The following is a 23,860-nucleotide window of genomic DNA, read 5'->3' as shown; positions in this document are numbered from 1 at the left end:
TGTCCCTTTATAATTATGAGATTTATTTGGTGTCTGTCACCATGATAAATAGTGCTTTACAAGACTTAGTGTGAATACAAACCACATGAATAGCTTCCTAGTTTTATCAGGGTTTTATTGACAAATGGTTTCCAGAGCTTGTTTCTGACTCTTGTCTCATAGCAAACAATGGTGCCTCGTTAAGCCAAAGTTTACCCTACATTAAGGTTTGTCTGTAGCTACAAATCTAAAATAGGCAGATAAAAAATAGAAATGAGCTAATTTGCCAGTGTTTCTGTATTTAAACTTTCCTCTCCTTTGAAGTAAATCCACAGGTATTTAATAACACTGGCTTCCAGAGAACACAAGTATTTCCCCAGATAATTATCCTTTGGAAATCTCTGCAGTAACTCCTTTTTAAAACAAAACAGGCAGAGTGGCAAGGCTAAGGGGAGAAAGAAAGAAAGAAAGACAGACCAAAAATGTTACCAGCTTGACAGCAAGGAACTAACAGAATCATGCAGGAAAAGCCTTGAGGCTCTTTTTCCAAATAAATGAAATGGCTGGAGCCATAGTTACTTTTTTTCTTGGGTGTGGGTCATATGAACCTGAAATGTTTGGGACATAATGGACATCTTGCAGATATGCACTTCAATAGCATAATACATATATAGCAGAGCAGATACTAACCATAACTATGCTTGCCGCACGCTCACCAGAGCAGGAGAAAAGTCCTGCCTTCTCACAGTGCACATAGGAAGAATTTCTGGGCATTAGCAGCCCAGCCAGCTACATGTATTTGCCTACATATTCAGTTCTAAAATATAATAAAAATTGATATTATAATTTCTACAGCATATTATATTATTTTTTACTAGTATTTATCTTAATCATTTGTATTATATATTGGGTTTGTTTTCTGGGCGTAAAACCAGAAATCCTGGAAATGTAGTCAGATTAATCCACGACTAAGCCAGCTCGATTAAGAGGTTGTTGACTTCCTCCTTGTGCCTGTTGCCCCAGTAGTTGCACCTGGTCTAAATGGATGGGAAAGGACTCTTTCCCACTGGTCCCTAAATGGGCAGGAGACCTATGACATGACTAATCAACCCCGCTTCCTTCAATAAACAAGTCAAATCCTGCTACATAGGAAAAACAACCCCATACCTGGCAGAGGGTCTCTTCTCCCCTGCAGCTGGTGTTGCAGTTGGTGGTGTCACTGATTACGAGGATGAGATAAAAATATATCAGCTGCAGGAAGCGTATTGGCACTGGGTCAGCCTCAGAGCATGGCTGAAGCTTTTGGGGTCAGGGAAGTTGCTCAGCCCTCCCTCCCAGAAGCAAAACCGCCACCAGCAGGCAGCGAGACTGCCAGTTCCCAGTTGTCCCTCAAAAATGAACACCCACCCCTGGACTCTCCGGAAAGTGTGGTCAACTTTCTCTCCACTGCAGGGGGGGGTGTGAAGCGTTGAGAGAAGGAAACCAGCAGGCGCTCAGCGCTGACCGCAGGCTTGTGCAGGGCTACCACGGCTCAGCTGACTCACTCCCCGCTGGCAGCCTGCGCTGGCGGCCAGGCACAGAGCACAAATTGGCCACTGACCCATTTGCAGAAGAGCCGGTGGGAACTGCAGGCACTCACCCCAGCTCTCGGGACGGCGCATGCATACCTCCTCCCAGCAGTTTGTAACTCACTTCATTTTGGATTGACGCTAACGCCGGGGCTTCCCTGTGCAAGAGTAAGGGATGGATAAAGCCAGGAGCACAGGCCCGGTTTCCGCTATGGTATTTAAAATAGTTCCTATGGACAAGGAAGTAGGACTGGTCTCAGAGGATGCTCTCTGGTTTGAATATGCAGTGAAGGATCCTTCTGAGAGAGAAATCTGCCAGTCTACCTTGGTGCCGTTCTACTGAAATCAGAGGAATTGGTATTTTAATTCCAGTCGTGCCATCTATACTCTATATTAACTATATTAATATGCCTTCTATACTCTATATTAACCCTTAATATTTTCTGGCAAAAAGAGATTCAATGCCCTAATTTTGATCGCTTTGTCATTGCTCTTCCTTAGCACGGCTCCAGAAATGTATGTGTAATTTTTAACCCTATGTACACATTAATTACTATTTTTATTTTTAAAACAGTTTTAGACAAGAAATGCATTCTCCATCCACCTTTAAAAAGTGAGTTAGGAACTTGTTTGTGCTATCCGCCTGGGCTGGTATCTGGATGGAATATGAGTCTTATGTCTCTTGAAACAATGACTGCTTTTGATACGATTGCTAAATCTGGTTCTTTTCCTTGTTAAATTTGGCTGCCTTGATGGAGTAATCCACTCTTCCACAGACCAGATGACTGGAAAAGCTGGTTACATTTTTCAAGCAGTTCTCTTTTGGGATGATCAGGTTACAGCAAACGCATTGTCAATTACGCAAATAAAAATGTATTTTAACGTCAAGGGCTTATGATTCTTTTTAAGGTAGCAATTCTAAGAAATTGCAGAAAATGTGACAATTATAACATATGTTAGTAGAAGCTCACTAAGATGGTTAAGAGGCTGGAGCACATGACTGACAAGGAGAGGCCGAGGCAACTGAGTTTGTTCAGCCTGGAGAAGAGATGGCCAAAAGTGGGGATCTAATGGCTGTTTTAACTACCTATTGAGTAGTTATAGAGAAGATGGAGGCACATTCTTCTTAGATGTTAGCAGCCAAAGAGGCAATAGAGACAAACTGCAAGAAGGAAATTCTGATTAGGAAAAAAATTCCTTGAGGGCAGCCAAACACCAGAACAAGTTGTCCAAAGAGCTTGCAGAAACATCATCCTTGCAGATACTCAAAACTCAACTGGACAACACCTTGAGCAACCTGATCTAATATTGAAGTTAGTCCTGTTTTAAGCAAGAGATTAGACTGGATGACTTCCAGAAGCTCTTTCTAACCTGAATTGTGCTTTGATTCTATGAAAAATATTGTAACTACCTGCCAAATCAGGCACAAGGTTAACAGGAATACCAAACTTGCACAAGGAAAAAGAAACTAAATTAGTTTTCGTTATGTCAAGAAGTAGTTCTGCCAATATAGCAATATAGCCTACAAACTTTATATTTATTATAAAGTTATTTTATCTTCAGTGGTTGTATCTGGGATGCTGTATGTGACAGCATATGCCTGAGGCTCCTGAGGTCCAGCAGCTTCCCAGCGAAGCCAAGATCTTTGCTAAGTTCTCATCACCAAACATCAGAATCATTTCTCAGCTCTGTGTCACACTGGTTACAGAAGATGTTCCTGAAGGATGTGTTTTTGTTTGTCTTTCATTCTGGAATGCATAGATCTTTATTTAATCAATCACAGAAGCCACAAGGCTGGAAATTCACTGGGCTGTTTCTGTTCAGACTTCCAGTGATATGTCTGGTGAGGTGAACATTTTGCCCGCATACGCCCAGAAACGGTGACTGCCTCCATAAAAGAAATGTGAAGAATAATAGACACATTCTTCTTGACTAGCAGAGTAAAGGGTAACTCTGCAACACACCCTGCAGCTCAGATAAAAGAGACATAATTGGGGATGAAATAATAGAACTCAACTCTCTATCAACACGGAGAATTAAATACTATATGATCATTTCTCTCTCTCTGGGGCATGCTTCAGAAGTGGGGTTGGACCAAATATGCGGAATAATTCATGTTTGAACTGACAAGTAATCACAAATTTAAGAGTTCAATATGTGAAGTAATTTCAAACCTACTCCAAAAAAAGACAGGTTTGGGAGGGGTGGGTTTTTTTTTTTGGAAAATAATTATCTGTAGCCAAATCTGAGATAAACATTTTGTCTAACTCCATAGTTATAGTCAACTCAGAGAGACAGGCATGTCTGGATGTTAATTCACTTTATTCACAGGTATGTTTTTAAGACTGTGATGGTTACAGCTGGTCAAACGAATGCCGCCAAAACATTTTTTGTTCAAGAATGTTGAAAATTAAATATTTACTTTGGAAATAAAGAAATTGTTTTGTTGGGTGGTTTTTTTTTCTTAAAAAGAGGGGGGTTATTTCTTTAATCAGGAAAGCATTTTGGTAATAATTACAAAACTAAAGAGTCATCCCTATTTCAGGACAAAAAAAGAACCTCAAATAATTATTTTGCAGTTTTTTGTTTTTCTCTACAGAAATGAAAAACTTTTCCTCACTGACTTCCATTCTATAGGTCCAGTACCACACATATTGTAGTAGGGTTGAGTCAGTATTTAAAAAGCAGAAGAAAAAAAACTTCCTTAATGTTAATAAGCTGAAGAATGTGATTTGTTAATCAGTAGTATTATTGTTCTGTTGCCTTATTTAGCATTTCCTCCAAATGCCTGTGGTTACAAATATTTCATACATTTTAGGAAAGTGATTATCTTCTTGAAACAGAACATGCTACAGTTTGGTATTTTTATTCCCTGATTTATGATTCTATTTTAAATTTAAAAGTCATCCAGTCAGGGAAAAACAATACTTGAAAGTACAAACACAAAACATGGATAAATGTGTTGAAATGCTTAAAGGAAGCTGTTTCAAAGAACCAAAGGACTGAAAATTATTTGTGCAAGGTATTCCACAAAGTATGTAAAAAGCAAAACTAAAAACATTAAAAAGATCAATTCAGATTTTTTTCTCCCTCCAAAAATAATGGTAAATCCATAACAAACTGTTCATCCAGCTCTAGACTCAACCGGAGTCTGATCCAGTCATTATTTTGGTACTTGAAATCAAAAGGGATTTGATGGGAATGTATGATAGATCATTTTCTGCACATTTTTAATTGGGTGACTTCTTCCCTTAAAGGGTTCCTAATTTTTCACACATGTCTCCAAACATCCTCTGCCAATATTAAATTCTGCTCAGATGGATTTTCTGTTAGAGAAAAATTTGGCAGTTACAACTCTTTGGCTGTAATCCAGTAAATCCAGATGGGAGGTGCCAGCAAATGGAAATGTTTTATGTAGGTAGTACGTTACTTCTTTGTGCATACAGATTTGCACATTCTTGGAATAAATAAAGTCATGAACTTTCCTTTGGTTCCTTTTTGACTTAAAAAAAAAACCTACAGTAGCACAGAACCTTCTTCCTCATCGTTGCAGTTCTTTCTCCGGTTTTCAGTCTACCAGAAGTTACCTGGCTGTATTTACTATTGCCTGCACATCTCTCTCCCTTCGTCCGTCTTACGGCACACAACTTGGCCAAGCCATTTTTAGAAATGAAAAGTGATTTGATCAGATGGCTTGAATTATCCATTGTCTTCTTAGGCAGGATCAATCTTATTAAGTAGGTAAATGCCTTAGGATATTATATCCTCTTTAGATATTCCCTCTTTTAATCTTCTGAAAAGGGATTTGAGAGAAAGAGAGAGAAAGCATTTGTTAAACTTACTTGAGAAATAAAAGTCTCAGACTTTGGGTGAATAAATTAGAGACACTCCTTTCAGAAGGAGAACTGGGATTTCCAAGTTTGTAGATGAATATTTAAGTATGCCAATAATGAGCAGTTGAAATTGTACAGTTGAGCAAAGCAAGACAGCTTTAAAATGCCCCAAATGGTTACATTCAGATTCCACGATTTTATGAGTGATTATTTTTGCCACAGATTTAAACAAAGACCATTTTATTCCAGTCTGCTGAAAAAAGTGACTAGAAGAATGGCTTTTACCGTACCACTGATGTCTCCTTTGTACAACGATGTCAGACGACAGACACAGGTTTATTGCTAGAAAACTCCTGGATATAAGTTTAACTAGTTCTGTTGCAGAGACAATTGCATCAATGCTTGAGTTATTGAGGACATGTTCATTACAAAAATCTACATAAGTTATTTCTTCTCTCAAGTTCCCCCCCCCCCTTTTTGTGTCTCCTGCTAGTTTCGGTTTCTTCAGGTAATTAAAGAGATTAACTAACATTTCCCATTCTAAAGGTTCCACAGACAGGGCTACAGCAGAACGAGAACTTCTGTTTCAGAGGAAATTCGGATATTTTGAAACATATCCAGGTTTGGAGGAGAAAAAAAATTACAGAATTTGTAAAGTCCTGTAGCAAAATGTTCCAAAAGAGTCATGTCAATAGAAATATATCACTTTGTTAAAATTAAAAAAAAAAAAAATCCATTTAGTTTTTTGCTTTTTTGTTTGTCTGTTTTAAAGAATAAGAGCTCTTTGGAAAGAGGAGTAATAAACAAGGAACATACCATTCCAAAAACTTTGCAATGAGCCTTAATGAAATTTCCTTTTACTAAGTAATAATATTTCCAATATGAAATATCCACTTTGACATATTCCGACCGAAGAATCAGCATTTTCAAAATGGAAAACATTAATTTAGAAAATGTTTGCCCGGCACTAGGAATAGATTGGGGAGCTGCTTCAAACTATTCCCTGATTACTATTTTTTTCTACTAAATTTTACTAAAAATACCATAAATGTTATATAAGTTTTCTCCACATCATCTGCTTGGCATACTTGGCACATAAGCTACCAGTACAGTCACCTGAGGGTCACCAGTCTCCATGGGACTGAGAAATCTGCCCTGAAATCACCTCCCGGGCTCCAACTAGAACATCTTCACCTGTGATGCTGTTAGCAGCAGGCTGCTCCTTCCCCACTTTGTGCTTTTTTGTGCCACCTTGGCAGTATAAAAAGGTCGTACAATAGCGGAAAATAGAACTTCAAGTCTCCACCAACTTTCACAACTGCTCATTTTCACTCAAGTTCAAATGTTAACAAAGGAGCAGGAGATGAGACAACAGTGCATGTCTGAAGAACAAACTTACACAGTCATTGTCCCCATCAATGTGGTGTTTATCTGCACACTTTCTCTTGCCTTTGGCATTATTTCCACTGGGAAAAAAATAAGTTTGTAATCCTGGAGAAGTACTCTCATTATGGTAGTTCAGTCTCTCCTAGCTTATCTGAATTTTCCCCCTTCATGCTTCTGCATTTGATGATCTGCACACATGCAGCACCATGAACCCCATCCATTCATAGATGCCACCACTTGCGAGAAGTAGTATTATTCCGTGTTTTCCTCACCGCTTCTAGCGTACAATATAACATTTTATGGCTCTTTCATGGCTCAGTTATGAAGAAATGAAATGTAATTATACTCACATCAGACTGGGGAGGGTTATTTGCTTTAGTGAGCATCATTAAGGAGAATACAGGGAGTTGGACCTGGGTGTAAAGACAGCTGATATTTATGCTTAGTAGAAAACCAGAGAAGCACAGGAAAATGTTCCAACCCTAATGTAAGAGGATGCAGTTTCCAATAAAGTGAGCTAAGCCTGCTCAAGCCAGGCCAAATCTGCAAACCTACAAGCAATCCCTCCCAAATTTGTTCATTATATAGACCTGTGCAACACATTTAACATTCCTTGACTTGTGACGTCTTTGTTGCAGGTCCTGGCTTTTTTTTATTGGTTTTGGACAGGCTTTAAGATCATGGATTTACACATTATTTGAACACACTGTGATATTTTAATTGTCTAAAATGTAAACATTTTGCATTTAATGAAAAATAGCCTTAGAGCCTGATTTTCCACTGCCTTGTACCTTATGTAGCCATTGGTTCACAGTGGGAGAAAGGTTTCAGAGTGCAGTTTGGCAGCTCGCTGCCCATGACCTCCCCATGACATCAAGCCCACTGAGCTTTTAAAAACCTTCTGCTATGTGACCAGTTCTGCTCTGGCTCTTCCCTACTGTCACAGCAACATGATGGGGTTCAGACTTAATGCAATTGGTCTCCAGGGATTTTCCCAAGCATAGGTGCTTCCTTGCTTATCTCCAACTTCAGTACCCAGACTTTGGAATAAATCAATGAAGAGATATTTGTTGCCAGATCCTGCTTTATTCTGTTGGGTTTTTTTTACCCCCATTAGAGCACTTGGTAGGACCTCAAATAGCTGAAGAAAATGAGTACCAAAACCAGAGTTTAAGGGCTTAAAGTACCAACATCTTTTGCCACAAATCTCTACCAATCACAGCTAGCGGCCTGTGAGCTCGCTCCTCAGCATAAATCTGGCAAATCATTTCAGCATATGCTTAACTTAAAATCTTCAACTATAATTATTTTATTCTAAGTATTACTATTGTATTCTTTGAGAGTTCTCATGTACTTCACTGGTATGTTCAACTAGGGCCTAAATAAATAAATTAAAAAAATACAAGGCAGAAAGGAATTTGTCCTTGATTTGGGGTGCTTTCACTGTTGGTTTGGAGAATGTGTTTTATCACTAATTAATTTCTGATCTTTGCAAAATGATCATTGTTATGGGAGTTACTCCTTGACACAGTGTAAGAGCTGGGATTATTGTCTTCATGTTTTGCTGTTGCTTACTACCAGACACAAACCTTTGGCAACAATATCTTCAGTGCTGGCATTGAAAATGAACTTACAAGCATGTCTTGTAAAACAGTTTTGTACTTTCTGCCTTACTGCCTACAATATAGCGGCAATATTCTGGATCACTTTGGAAATGTGTGCAGTGGTTCTCACACAAACTGTATATATTCAGAGACTGAGTTTTCAGCTGAATGACACCCTAACCTCCATTTTTGTGGTTGTGAATTGTGGCTGATGGCCCAAGCTGTGTTTTCTATCTAATCTTGCTAACTGAGTCATGCTGTAGACAAACAGTCAATACATAAGAGCATTAGCAAAATCAGTTTATAGTAAAGACTATTTCCATTGCCCAACACACTGACACTGATGATGAAAGATCACAATAAAATCATGCAACAAAGAATAAATGCTAAGTCACCAAATTACTCACCATATCACTTGGTAGTAAACAAGAACTTGCTTCATAAAATCTGTCTTTCTATAAAATTCCTGCCTTGAAAGTTTTATTTAGACCTAAAAGAGGTTGGGGGGTTTCATTAGGAGACAAAACATCTCTGTTTAGTCTTTTTGTTCCCTCATGAATTCAGTTTGCTGAAAAAGCTCTGAGTTGTACAGAGTGTTACTTGTTTAAATTAGGGCTTTCCTATTCAAACAACCTTATTCTATTTCTCTGAAAAGTTGCTTTAGGCAAGCCAAAAATGGGATCTTTATTTCACACAGATGAGATGTGAACACACTGGCTTGGAGGAGGGTGGGTTCGATGTAGCTTTTCTGACTACAAACACGGCAAGTGAGACTGCAAATATTTTCATTCTTGTAGACAGAAACCACTGTAAGCTCCAGTTTCGCCTTCTACAGTTTTATATCCTTTGATGTGGATTGCCTATAAGAAGTGCCTCCACTTCATTGTTTTCTGTTTGTTTTGGTTTTTTTTTCTGGCCCTCTCATATGTGTTGCTAACACATTAGCATAAGAGGGAAAATAAATACTGAATATGCTATTAAACTGCAGGATCCTTGTGAAAGATTGCAAGAAACTCCGACTTTTCCTGGGAGTACCAACATGATTTGTACTGCATGTTTATATGACATTGGCAGCTGTAAGACTTGGGAGGGATTATTTTAAAAACCTTGTTCTTTCCACATATCTTTAAGTATTTGCAATTGTGGATCTTCATGGGAAGTCTGTGATTAAGCACAAGATTGCCTCAGACAAATTATTATTGCTAGGGGATCATTCAGGACCATCCAATTCCATCTCCTGTCTTCAACCGCAATGACTCTAGCTCCAACTCATGAGACCAAGACACAGCTTCACGCAGAGAATATTACTGGATCTTTGAGTAGTGGCCAGAGTTAGCCAATGGGTCATGGGTCTCTGATTCAGTGAGCCACAATGAAAAAGAAAATTTAAAAACTTTCACAGTTGTGATTTTTTCCAAGGTGTTTTGTTTCATGCTCAAATTTATTTCACAGTTTTGCAGCTCTTTTAAAAATTAAGCTGAATATAAAACTGATCTGCCACTTCCAAATCCGAAATCAAAACATTTCACTTAAAATATCAGAATTAAACAATTAATGTTTCTGATTCTTCCTGTACTTCTTTTCCAGCTGAAACAATTAAGAAAATTACATTGATGTTCCCAAATACTCTTGTCCCCTTGAATGGAACTTGTTTAATGACTTGACTATGCAAAATAAAATCCCTGTTACTCCAAAGCAGCGCGAAGCAATCCTTTCTCTACAGCCAAGAAGCTCTGCAGCAAAAGGACTCCCAGTGGGCAGACTGCTCTCATACAAGCAACAAATGTTACACACACTGAAGCAGTTAAAGATCTAATGTTTGCAAGTAAACACCTTGCTTCCTTACAGGGCTTTCGTAAAGGCTAATGTATGTTAAGACTTTGTGAGTGAACTACTAAAGGGACTTGTATTTTCATTTATATGTGTCCTCAAACCAGGACAACATCACTGTTCGTAACTTGAATACTCCCTCAAATCATTTGAAACACAAGGAAACCCAGGCAGAACAACACCTCTCTGGAAACAGAAGTTGGAAGGGCTTATGGAGAAAACAATAAATTGGTTACACAAGTGCAAGGACTTAAAACAAGGACTGGAACCTGCAGTGTTTTCCATGTGGGAAGAGCCCTGCATGTAAATGGACTGACACTGATTTTGCTCCATCTCTTCTTTACACGTGTCATTCCAGAAGGCAACAACAGACTACAAACTCATGCCACAGTTACACAGCCTGCTGAGGCCTGGAAGGCTGAGGAATTCCTTTTATGCCCCTTACATATACCTGTATTTCAATGCCATTTACATTATAGGTGATAGTCTTTATTGTGCCACAGTCACATCCCAGGTAAATGACTGTATGACTGTCAGCACAGCAGTGTCCCTTTCTGAAGTCACCGGGATGCACTTGAGTGCAGTTCAGTCTTGTCAAGGGAAGGCATATTAACATTATGGAATATTAACATTAAGTTCATTTTACAGTACAGACTGTGCACATTTGATGCCAGTAACTCTCAAAATTCTTAGGAACGGCAAACTGGGATTGCTAATGGTGATGTTTCTTGTCATTATGGAATTACTATTTTTGTTCCACTTGCATGTTAACTGTTTCACATTTTAATATCTGCTATGAGACTGTTAGATGGTACTGGAAGCCAAAGTTGAGGAATGGAGTTCAAAATCCCACATATTCTAGAAGCCCTATTTATTTTAATAACTATGAGGTCTACGTGAGGACTGTTACACCAAATAATGTGAAGAAAACTCTGTGGCAGACAGGCCCACTGCCTTTGCTGAAATCCATATGGCAGTGCCAGCTACTTTCTGAAGGATATTTACTGAGGCTTTCAACTTTTTCTTGATGTTCTTCAGATGCCGTCACTAGCTGAAAGCTTCATTCAATGTGACCCTGTGCTCCAACATTCCACTGAGTTCAGTGGTTTGGATGCAACTTCAGCTGACCAACTACAACAGAGTCTTGCTGAACTTTGTGCACTGATCCCAAACTAAAATAAGTTTTTTCCAGGTAACAGTGTCTTATCATTGAGAGACATGCAAACAAGTAAATAAAAAGTCAGTTGATTTGCACCCAAGAAATACGCAGTAGAAATCAGTAAGCATGTGCAGGACAGAAAATAACTGTAAGCCCAGCATGTCAAAGTATCAGATGTACAGTGCATAAATTATATAGTTAATCTGACTTCGCACAGTAAGTGGGTTTACTATGGCTTGTGCAGTTCATCTGGACAACATATGCTCAGAAGGTCTAATTCTGTGGAAGTAGTGCATATTTTGTGGAGCTGATCTGCAATGCACAGTGAATGTGTCTAGGATTTCCAGATATCCAGCAGCCTGGGCAGAGTTGCTATTCTGGTAAGGCTGTTCTAGACAATTGTCAGCATTCTCAAATTCTGCTGCAACAAAATTACCGGGAACAAAAAAAGGATATGCCTGGTGAAAGCCAGAAGTATCGTAGGTAAGAAAATACAAAAAAAAATTCCATTCCTATGTATTACACTTTTATTATTGACCTTACACTAGCACCTCAGACTGCTTAGTCACCTCCTCAAGACCTATGAGACATATATTTATAGATGAAAGTATCAAAGCATACAGAAATAACACAATAACTTAAAGTGTTACATAAATGTCAAATAAAGAAGTTAAAGTTAAATAAAAAGCCAAATTAAAACACCCAAAACTTAAATAACATAGAACTCCAGTTCTACATGCAGTTCCTAAGGAGAAATACCTGATACTGTTGTCAGATCAGGGAGAACGGGCTAAACCACTTCAATGTGTGTGATTCCCATGCACTTAACCTGAAGAAGTGTACGTTCAGTAGATATCTGAGAACTGAATTTGTTCTGCATACAGCTGTGGCCATTCCTTTTTCAATATTCTTTCTCCTTCAGAACTGGAGTTACTCACTCCAGTTGTGAGTAGGAAGTTCCTGAGAAGTTAGGTGAGCATGGTCAGCGGGTCACTTGAAGATGACATGTTCTCGGCCAATAACCCCATTCATTCACTCGGGGTTCCTTTTCCTTCAGACGCTGTCTAGTGTTACTGTGCTTGGTATCGATTGCCAGGGTACTTGACATTTGGATGCTGTTGTTTGATGAAAGCAGCTACTTAGAATTCTTCTCGGAGGAAATCTATTTACATATATGGACTCCTTTGTACATGTGCATATGTAGGTGATATGTTCTAAAAAGGAAAACTAGCAATATCCTATTTAGGTGTAGCAAAAATGTAACTAAATGTCCTTGCTTTGTGAAACATTCACTCCTAACTAGCAATTGACTTCCATCACCTGAAATAAAATACTTGAGACAACTGTAAACTAAATGTCAGCCCTCTTCCTTGTCAGAGAAGACGCCTTTTCCATTCAGCAGAATTAATCAACTTATCTTACTTGAAAAATATTTTTTTCTGGAAAACACCCAGAGCGTTGGGTTTTTAAAGCAGTCTTAGAGAAATTCAATGGAAAATAATATGGAGTGATTCAAATGGAAAGGATTGAACGGTGGAATATAAATCCTTATGTAAGAGTGCAGATGTTTTAAATACAAAGATTTTTAACCCTGATATTCATCCATGTTATACCAATGATATGAACAAGCAGAACCAGAGGTCAGCAGTAAAGTACAAAAAGTGTATTTCTATACTGTCCATGAAATTGAAAACAAATCATATTCTACAGCATAGCTTCTTCAAACATCTTTTTGCAAAGCCAACAGCTTCATGGTAATATAATTTAGGTGATGAACATGCTTGGATAAATGCCATGTGGGCCACAAACTATCTACTCCACCAAAAGGAACTGCTGTCCCAACTTATCCCAGCTTCCTTTGCACCCCCTGTTTTCATTTTTTCCAGTGCAGTAATTGCAATAGCACTGACATGAGTCAGGACTTACTCCAAAATTCTCCATAGCTCCTTTTAGAAAATACATAGGGGTATATACCAAAAGTATGTCCTGACAAGCAGGAGATCTTTTGGGGATTATGTTACTGTCCCCTCTCCCCACCTGCCCTTTCTCTTCCCTTTATTTTTTGTTGCTTATGAGATGGATGGTTATTATCAGTTTATTATTACTGTTTTTCCACAGACTTCCTCAAATGTCAAGTGAATCTGATCTGGAGTTCAGGCCCATAATTACACTGGACTGACTCCAGGAACTCGTAAATAAATCGGTGGTGGCTGCAATGGCTGCCAGAGCTCTGTCATTCTGCTCTTCTGAGGGTGGACAGAGGCTTTGGCTCTTTTCTAAAATTCTACACTTGCCCCAGAGTTTTTCACACCTTCTTTTAAAAGGCCCTAAGCTTCCTCACTATAGTTTGGCATAGCCTTACACAGGAAAGGAAAGCTACTAGCCTGCCACATTGTTGAATACGTTCATTTAGAAAAGCAGCTGAAATGTAGATTGTTACTTTTTTTTCCTGCTTTCTCCATATGTGGAAACCTCACAGGAACAGACATATTTCTGTCTCTCTGCTCTGGCCTCTTTGTTGACTTTAGTAGTTTACACTGGGCTCTACAGTGAGGCACATCTTTGTCATAGTATATTGACTGTGCTAAGCTACAGAGGTCAATTCCAAAGCTTGGTAAGAAAGTCCCTTAAGTGTAGAGATGTCCAGATTCAAGATCACAGATTTAAAAGGAGCGGGCACAACATTCATTCACAGACCTGGCTTATTGAAGTCTGAGAGGTTTACTAGTAAATTTCAATGTTACTTTCAAGCCTGTTTCTAATCATACCAATGCATATACAGCACAACATCTGGTTACAGAATGGAATCTCCACCTTGTAGGCTTGAACTCAAAAAGTCGCTACAGATGTTTATCTTCTGATACCCTCAACACTTTTTTCCTAAAAAACTTCAAATAAACTACTCAAGCACTTCATGAGAGCAGATTCAGGACAAACTGGTTCCCTTCCTTCAGACTCAGCTGCAGTTCAAACTAGTCCTCAGGTCAGAGATCGAATGGTGCAGATGGTAGTGTAGATCAAAATTTCCACAACTTTACCTACAGTGTGTTTGTACCAGAAGCTAAAATAATTCCTTAAATCAGAGCTAATCCTGAGTGCAGACAAGGCCTCAGACTGCCAGCTAGTTCCGAATGTTTTTAAGATGTGAATACTTGTACATTGCCAATGAGATTGAGATGACCAATTCTTTTCACGCAGGTCACTCAAAGGCAAACAAACAGTAAGAGTATTTCATCGGTGCTAACCTGGTTCATATTCATACCGGTCACATAAAGGTGAAAGTTGCTGGACTCCTTTATAATAGGTTGAGTAATTGTGTCTTCTGCACAGTACTTTTCAAAACAAAGCAAGATACTTCACGGAGTGAAAAAACACTGAATTCTTTGCAAAAGAATGTCATTTCTTTCCTATATCCCCCCCAGGGAGCCCCATTGTTTAAACAAGCATTTGCTTGTGCCCCAAAGTACAGATGTTTTTGACTCCCATCATAAATCAAACGTGTTTGTGTCTAACACATTAAAACAGTGGGGAAAATCATCTTTTTAACTGACATGGATTAAGATGGTTCGTATGACACAAATTATACTTCTTTAATAATCTTAATTCTTTTCTGCTTCTTCTGGGAACAAACGATTCAACAACATCATTGTGCCTCTCTTGGAATTCAAACCCATCTTTTACTCCTTTTTAAATGTAAATTTGAAATAATCGTGTATCTGGATCATGGATTAAGTTTGCAGAGAAAAATCTCTGGCAGAAGATGGCAAGGACTGTGCCTAAAGTTGAATCCAGACAAATCAGTTCTGAACTAGGGTGAAAACAGAGTTCTTGTTAAATGGGTTGCAGGTTTTCAGTTGTAAAAGTTCCATCAATAATCCATTCTGATACTTGAAAACAAATAAGGACAGCATCATGTCAATCACAACAAAAGCAAATTTAACATTTCAATTACTTTTTTATCCCCTCCACTCAGACAATTCTCTCAGGCCTGTGTTACAGGGCATTTTTCACAGGATCAGAATTCCATCTGGAAACCTTGACAATTCTAGTGAGAAGGTGCTGCCTCTTTTTTCTTTAAGGAAGGGGAAGGCTTTTGCTAGTTTCAAACAGGTTTGCTGAACAATAGGACAAATTGTGTTGAAAGGCAGCAGGATAAACTATATTTTCAAGGTCACTTTTTTAATCCAAAATTTTTAACCTTGGATTTTGTTTAACCTTGGTTTATGTCCTTTCCATGCTAGCTTTCCTCCTTCTCTCCCTCAATCAGACTGGAAGGACATGTCTATGCTATTTGATGTGGGTTTAATGTATCTGCACAAAGTAATTCGTAACCACTAGGCAAAAGGCATGTGCCCACACCACATCATTATCCTGCAATTAAGAAAGTTCTGCATGCCACAAAGCTATAAAGCCCAGCAGTGTCTCAAGCCCAACCCTCAGTATTCAGTTCTGAACTCATCCAGAGCGCAAATCCGCTGTAGCGCTGCAGACAAAGATATTGTGTAGCATACCTCCCGAAATACTTATTGGGTATTGATTTGAAAGTTTTTAAGGTTTGCCTTAGCATGTTTTCACACCTTTAGATTTTCTTCTGCTTCTTTGCACAGACTTCACGCAGATATGAAGAAGATAGCTCTGCTCTTGCATATGCAACTGAATCGAAGACAAGCATCTACTCTGCTCAGTTCTATGGGCTCTCTACTGAAGTTCTCAGGTCTAACATAATCTTCAAATTATTCCCCTTTTGGTAGTAGACTATGTAGTATGTGCTGTAATCATAGAGTGGCTCAGGTTGGAAGGGACCTTAAAGATCACCCAGTTCCAACCCCCCTGCCCTGGCCAGGGACACCTCCCACTAGACCAGGCTGCTCAAAGCCCCATCCAGCCTGGCCTTGAACACCTCCAGGGATGGGGCATCCACAACCTCCCTGGGCAACCTGTGCCAGTGCCTCACCACCCTCACAGTAAAGAATTTCTTCCTGATATCCAATCTAAATCTACCCTTTTTCAGCTTGAAACTGTTACCCCTTGTCCTATCGCTCCACTCCCTGATCAAGAGTCCCTCCCCATCCTTCCTTCAGGCCCCCTTTAGGTACTGGAAGGCTGCTATAAGGTCGCCTCGGAGCCTTCTGTGCTCCACGCTGAACAACCCCAACCCTCTCAGCCTGTCGTCATAGCAGAGGTGCTCCAGCCCTCTGATCATCTTTGTGGCTCTCCGCTGGATCCATTCCAACAGGTCCATGTCCTTCTTGTGCTGAGGACTCCAGAGCTGCACGCAGTACTCCAATGTTTCAAGTTGCTTTGTAAGATCTGACCTAGCGAAGCAGGGCTTGAATTCTACACATAATTTGCTTAGAAGAACATTTGTCTAAAGTAAAAGATTAAAGTAAGAGGAAGATAAAAGTCATTCTACCTTCTAGGCTGTTAAACGTCAGAAAATTTGAATGCTCTGTTTCCTTTTTACTGGACAAATACCTTTGCTGCACCACTGAGGTGACGCCTGCAACATCATGTTATTTCCTCCATCTTACTAATGACGCCTCGATTTGAAACAAGTGCATCTGCGGGAAAAAAAAAACTTTCTCTCTTTAAATAAAAAACAGTGATGACTTTCTGCTTCCTCCAGCTTCTACTCCATGTGGTAGAGAGAAAGCAGGACATTCACTGAATTGTTCCTCTAGACAGCCTTCTCCCCAAGGACAGCCCAGGATCTGCTCCAGCCCAGCAGGAGAAAACCCTGCAATTTCATTGAGATAGCCTGAAAATCTTGTGCGAGCGAATAAAAAGAACAAAGTCCTGTGTCTCTGAACATACAGAGAAACTACAGAGAAACATTGTCCAGAAATGTTGCTAATGCAGGAGCCATCCATATGCTTACGCTAACACAGGAGTAATACTATTGAGTGCTGTCTAGCTCCTTTCCTCCGTGGGAGCAATCTCCTTGGGGCTGGTCCCCTTTAAATAAATAATTAAATATTCTTCGGTCCAGCCATGATAAAAGGGACCCGAAACACTCCCACCATACTTCAAGATGTTGGCTGGAGAGGCTGGCGTAGTTCGGTGAGGTGGAAGGCCCAAGTTCAGGTCCCGGGTGCCTTCACGCATGTGTGATGGAGGGCTCCCGAGCCAGCAGCACGACGCGGGCAGAGCTGGGAGCATGATGCCGATCTGCCACTGACTTGACCTCCAAGGTACAGATGTGCTGGGACGTTGTGCCTCGGTACCTGCCACCCGTGGAACACCCCGCTCCCCGTGGGGAGTGGCACGCCGATGCCGGCGTAGATGGCGCCTGAGGCAGGGCCCAACACCTCCCTCAGGTCTCCGCCGAGCCCCAGCCCCCACGGCCGCCAGTTGCGACCCGGGGACGACCTGGTGGCACTGCCACTACAGCAGCCTCCACTTAAGGGCCTCACCCCAGCGCCGGCGGCCGTTCCCGTTGCCAGGGGCTCTCGGCTGGTGGCTCCTCTGGCGGCGCCGCCAGCGCGGGGTGCCCCGCGGGGTCCCGCCTCGCCCCCACCGCGCCGGGCGCGGCCCCTTTAAGGAGTGGAGCAGCGCCTCCCGCAGGCGCGCGCGGAAGCAGGGCGAGCCCCGGGCGGGCGGTGGGCGCGAGGCGGGGCCGCGGCGGCACGAGGGGGGCGCGTCCCGCGCGTGGGCCCGCGTCGCGCCGGCGCGGCCGTTGGCAGCCGGGCCGGGCAGGGTCGGCTCCCGCCGGGGCGCTGAGGCGAGGGGCGCCGCCCCGCCCCGCCCCGCCCCGCCGAGGAGCCGGCCCCCCGCCCCACTCCGCCCCTCCGGACGGAGGGACGCGCGGAGGGACGCGGGCGCTGGAGGTTGCGGCTGCCCCCGAGCCGCCGGCTCTGAGGTGAGCGCTCCCCCGCGGGAGGGGAATCCGCGCGGGGCCGGGGCGGGCGCTGCCCCCCGGGGCGCGGCGGCGGCAGCAGCCCTTTGGTGAGGCGCCGGGGGCTCCGCGCTCGCCCGGGCGGTGGGTTTCCCTGGCGAAGGTGCTGCGCGGAACTTCCCCGCTCCCCCCGGCCCGGGGCCGAGCTGTCACGCCGGCGCTGGGCTTTCTCCTCGGCGCAGCAACATGTGGAGCGGGGTGGAGGGCTGGTGGCCCCCGCCGCCGCTTCCCTCGCGGGCGGCCGGAGCACCTGCCGTCGGGCGAAGCGGCAGCGAGTACCGGCCCTTCGGCCGCGTCGCGGGGGAGGCGGGCGGGCGGGCGGGAGCGGCCGGGTCCGTCGGCGGGGCTGTGTGCGGGGACATCCCGCAGCCGGCGGGAGCAGTGAGCGGGAGGCGCGGCAGAGGGTGCTCTGCCATTGCCGCGCTCGGCGCAAGGGCCGCTGTGCGGCGGGGCTGAGAGATTTGGGAAGGAATTTTGTCTTTTTTTTCAGCTGGAAGAAAAAAAAAAAGGCATCGGCGGCAGCAGCAGCGTGCACGTGTGGTGTAAAGAAAGAGGGACTTTATGGTGCTGGTTGGGTACAGCACAGCGGGGTGTGGGGGAAGACTGGCAGAATCAACAGGGTACTTGTTTACTGATGCACGAAACCTCTTTGGCCTGGAGCCCAATAGCTGTGTTGGAGAAGTTGAGTGCTCACCTTCCCCGGTTTAAATGGGTCAGCAGTGGGATTGCAGCTTGCCATGACTTGTTGTCTGAACTCCAGAAAACAATGACATGTTTAGGAAAGGGGGAAAACAATGAAGTATTGTGATTAATGGGAAAAAAATGAGTATGCAGAGCTGGCTACTTAGTGACACCTTTGGATCCGTTTTACTAATAATGCTTCTTACAGTGTGCACATGATCGTGGATTATGACTCTCTTAAGAGACATTTAAGTGGTCTTGCAAAGGCTGAGGGTACTCGAGTTTATTACTTGGCAGGGGGCAGCAGCGTGAGGCCTGGGAAGCAAATAGGAAGTGAAAATTACCCATTTAGTTTTGATGCTGTTCTGAGTCTTCGACAGTTATTAGTGTCATCATAGACTGATTTTAGCTCAGATAGCATCTTGGGTGCTGAAAGATAGTATTCTTATCCTGCTAGATACCTAGTAGTTCTTCTGGGTGTGCAAACAGTCTCTCTGATAGTTTATGGAAAATGTTGTGAACTAGTCTGGTTATTTTTATCATGGCAAGTATTTCTTTAGGAGTAAACCAAACTATATCATACTGAAGAATGTTCTCAGCCTGCAACTATCTTAATCTCTTGTGTTCAAAATGAAAACAAAAGCCACTTGAAAACGGAAATCTCTCTTGACTGATTCACGTGGCTAATGAGGTTTGTGACAACAGAACTGTGTGCAGCTTTATTACGTTGAGGTGTCATTACCTCTGACCTGAAAGTGCAGTTCAAGTTGAGGATGTGCTGTCCTCTAGCTTTGTGTGCTGCCCTGTGTAACCAACTGTGGCACAGGTCCAGCCTGTGTTTTCAGAGAAACAGTCCTGGTTTCTTGATGGTCTGCATCAAGCCTCTACGAGACGGCGGTGCCTGGTGTGGAGACAAAAGGAAGGAATAGTGGTAGTGTGCTCAGCTCCTGAAACACAGGCCTGACAGCTGTTCCTGCTATGAGAAGTTCTTTACTGGTGGGGTGCTCAGAGGCTTGATATGTCATCCTGTTTTCTTGGGCCTCTTGAGGCCTCAGTAACACGGTGTTGGTCTGGTCCTTAAATGCATCTGGCCATAGGTAGCAGCATGGTGAGATACACTGGAGTAGTTTGCTGTTTTTCAGTTCTGCTGTGCTTACCAGTCTGAAGACTTTGTTGATATTGTATTAAGTGAGACGCATTCAAAATTTTTCTTTGCTATCCTGGTAGGAAATATGTTTCAGCTTTCACTTTAAAGGAGTTGAGTGTTAATTATAAGACTAAAGAGCTGTATCCTAGCGTGGAAGTGTGTGCCTGTAAGTTTATCTTTATACAGGCCATGATATCAGAGATTATTAACCTCTCTGATACGGGCAGGACCAAAGTGTCTGTCCTGCATAGAAACTTCTGAAGTCACCACAGGAAAATCATGGGCTTTTCAGCAGTAAAGTTCTGAACAAAATTCCTGTCTCCAGGTGAGTGTTAGCTCCTGCTAGGTGGAGCCTGACTGTATTCCCCTGGGGGAATAATTTCACGCTCTTTGTTTCCCTAGAAAATTTGTAGTTCCCAACTGCACTGCTCAGTTCTGTGTATATGCAAACCGTGCTGACTCATATGCTGAACTGTTTGAGGCCTTGCTCCATGTAAACACAAGCACACTTCTAAAATATTTAATTTGTAATGTCCTCTGTGGAGAGCTATCCCACAGCTCCTGGCATAATTCCCAGAAGCACCAGATTCTGGGGTACTGGGAGTTTCAAAGGCCATTGGTGCCTGGCGGGACAACCGTCTGAACTAGTTTAGTGTAGTTTATCCTGGCACTGGGACAGTTCAAACTGAACAGGTATTTAGTCTTGCTTAAAGCAAGTCTGCTTTGAACAATACTTGGTATGTGTATAAACGATTTGGAGCCTGTTGGGACATGGCTGTCAGGAGATCTACATGGTAGGGAAATCTTTGTTATGGCAAGTAAACTTTGGTGGAGATGTACCTCCTAACAATTTTTAAAAAATCCTTATCTGTGTGCAGTTGTAGTAAAATCAGGAATAAGCTATTAAAAGATCTGTTTTCTTAGTTCCTCTGTGGCAAATAACAGCAGTAATTGTTTTGTGAACGTGATGAGTTTATATCCACATGTAAAATGCTTGTTAAGAAGAATTTCTCAGAAAGATGGAAACTCACCCCCCCCACCATTGATGCACATAAATACCCTGATAAGTCTTTTAATTGAAAATAAACCACGACATATAATTTGGCTACAAAGAAGGGGAATGGAACCAGAGAATGATTTCCAAGTACGCTTATTTTGTCTTTACGTGGTAAGTACAGCATTGGAATGTTAAAGCAGTAATTAGTTAAGTGGAGACTAATTCATGAGGAACTAGAGTTCCTTGGTTTATTTGTGGGGTTTTTATTTGGTTTTGGGTTTGTTTTTTGTTTAATTTATTATTGTGGTCTTGGTTGAAAGAGTAATCCATTATGGTAAGTATGAAGAGTAATTTGGGAGAGTTTCAGTGCAGCTTATGGATGGTCCAGATCATTCACGTCTCACTTGCTCACGTAGGTTAACTGTCAGTGCATTACTTGTTAAAAATCATCTGGTTTTGCTGAACTGTGCTAAGCTTCGCTGATGTCATAACTCATTCCAAAATCCTGCACTTGTTTCAAGCTTCCATTCTTACTTTTTTTCATTTTGAGAACAAGACTTTAGAGACAGTAGGGTAGTCGGGTGCACTCAAAGCTGGATAAAACAGGGTGGCAGAACTAGTTCAGAACTCTGGAGGAAAAGCTCCTGGTGCAGGTGGGGCTCTCGAGCTCATACTGAGGTCCCTTGGGGATACAAGCCATCGCTCCCTCTGCCACAACATGGCAGCACTGGCAGTCGCTCTTAGCATCAGTGCAGCTGGAAGGGTAAAACTGTGCTTTTACCTTTACAGATGGTAGGATTTGAAGGTAGCATGCCTGTTACTGTTTTGCCTGTAGGAAGGGCACTTAGCATAATAGTATTTTGGTACCAGAAGCATATTTTCTGTGAGGCTCTACTTGTTTTCCTTCTTTATTCAGTATGTATATTACATTTATATGGGGAATTTCTTAGAAATAGGGCTTAATTCACAAATGGATTTCACTACTAAGTCTTTAATAAAGAAGGCTGAAATTGAAGTGCACAAGTGTGGAATTTGGTTGTTCAGGTGTGCTGAGAGATGTACTTACTATTGACAGAGTCCCCATTCATTACAGAATCTTACAACCCATATTTCAAAATCCTCTTTTCTATGACGGGTAATAGTGCCATTTTTCCTTGTATAAGCAAAGGAGGTTAAAAATTGTGCCTGCATCTGTTACTGTTGCTATGACAGTTGTCTTTGTCCAGTTTCAACTACCGTATTCTCAATGGTTCTTAACTGGGATTGTAACATTAATGGCTATGGCAGAATGAGGAAATCTTTCAATGCCCTCTCCTTCTCTCAGTCAAAAATGTTTCTTTTGAATTATACTGTTTCTAATCAAGATGCACTGGGTTGAAACATTCCATTACTAATTTTTGTTTTGGTGCCTAGCATCATTAGGAGTGGTACGGTTACAGTATAAAGTAGTAGCCAGTTTGTTAGCACTATTTAATCATGGTTTGTCTTGAGCAAGACAGATGGTACCACTGATACTGTGCTTCTAAGTCTTGAAAACTGGGAAGATCACTTGCAATAAGGTGATGCAATTTTTATGCAAGGCCATGTACAAAATTATGTTGTCTTCAGATGGCAATTGTGAAACAAGCAAGTGTTCCTTGCAACATGCTATCAGTCATTGCATAAGCAGCAGCAAATAAGGACTATCCCTCTGTCTAGGTGTAAGCTGTGGCACGTATTGTCTTCAGGTGCCAACTTACTTTTACAACAATGTGCAACACTAGTGTAAAAAAACCTGTAAAGTAGTCCATGTTTATTCAAACCCTCCTGTCTAGCAAACTTAACATCTTTCTCTAAAGTGGATAGCTAACTTCTGTGTAGTCAGTGTCTTTATTAAGAGTTTGTATATGGCTGTCTTCCTGATGCTATCTGGAAGATACTGTCATGAGAGAATTTTTTTTTATAGTCAGACAGCAACATGTTGGTCTGAATAACGCATTGTTAGAAACTGTTGGTGGTAAAGCAGCAACACTTTGGAAAGCTCTATGACCCTAATCCAGACCTGTTTTAAAGGGTAACTTCTAATACAGAATCTTGTACGGTTTAGTCCAGTTGGAGGGCCAGCTGTCTATTTTGGAAATCAGACTGCTGCCTTTTAAGATGAAAGCCATATTTTTGTGAATATGAACTCTTTTGTATCTGCTCGCGGTGCCTTGTCTGAGGGAAGGAGCAGCTGTAGTGCATTCGCCAGACCTGCATTTGGCTGTTGCTGCCATTGTGTTGTGTGTAAACATGTACCATTATTTTGGATCACATAGCAGCCTGTTCAAAAGGGTCTCGCATTCCCCAGCTGTTCCGCAACTTTTCCATCTCTGAGCTTGCCAGCTGCTTAATACAGGCAACTGTAGCTGCATTTGTTTCTCTGGTGTTAAGTATTAGCGGAGATAAAATTGACTTCATGTTAAATGCTGGGTGCTGTGAGCCCCTCTCCTGCTTCTAATGTACTTAAAACAAAAGTAGACTGTTCTTACTGTATCAAGGTTGTCAGAAGTTTTCTTTGCCACTAGTTGGTCAGATTGCATAAAAAAATCTTACTTTCTTAGATTTGGCACAAATATTGTGTTTACCTATATATGTACATCCACAGCCTGTGGTAGTAACTAATCCAAAAGAACTGGGGTAGGAAAGGTGCCCCTTGAAGCCATGTCAACAGCTCTTCTGTTTCCCTACTTCTCTGAAAAATGTTCAGTTTAACAAGGCATCCTCTGCTCTCTTGTCAGCCAACGCTTTCATATACTGATT

General features: G+C 41.8%; 1 protein-coding gene across 12 annotated transcripts in view; it reads left to right on the top strand.

The window, feature by feature from the left end:
- Positions 1 to 18,079: 18,079 nt before the first annotated feature.
- Positions 18,080 to 23,860, top strand: part of SVIL (supervillin) — a 141,632-nt gene continuing 135,851 nt past the window's right edge. For all 12 annotated transcript variants that reach the window (XM_074574349.1, XM_074574365.1, XM_074574364.1 and 9 more), the window contains exon 1: positions 18,080 to 18,218. The gene's annotated coding sequence lies outside the window, so the exon portion shown is untranslated. The remainder of the gene's footprint in view (positions 18,219 to 23,860) is intronic.

Source organism: Larus michahellis, chromosome 2 (genome assembly GCF_964199755.1).
Source record: "Larus michahellis chromosome 2, bLarMic1.1, whole genome shotgun sequence".
Taxonomy (NCBI): Eukaryota; Metazoa; Chordata; class Aves; order Charadriiformes; family Laridae; genus Larus; species Larus michahellis.
This window is presented reverse-complemented; position numbering and strand designations above follow the sequence as displayed.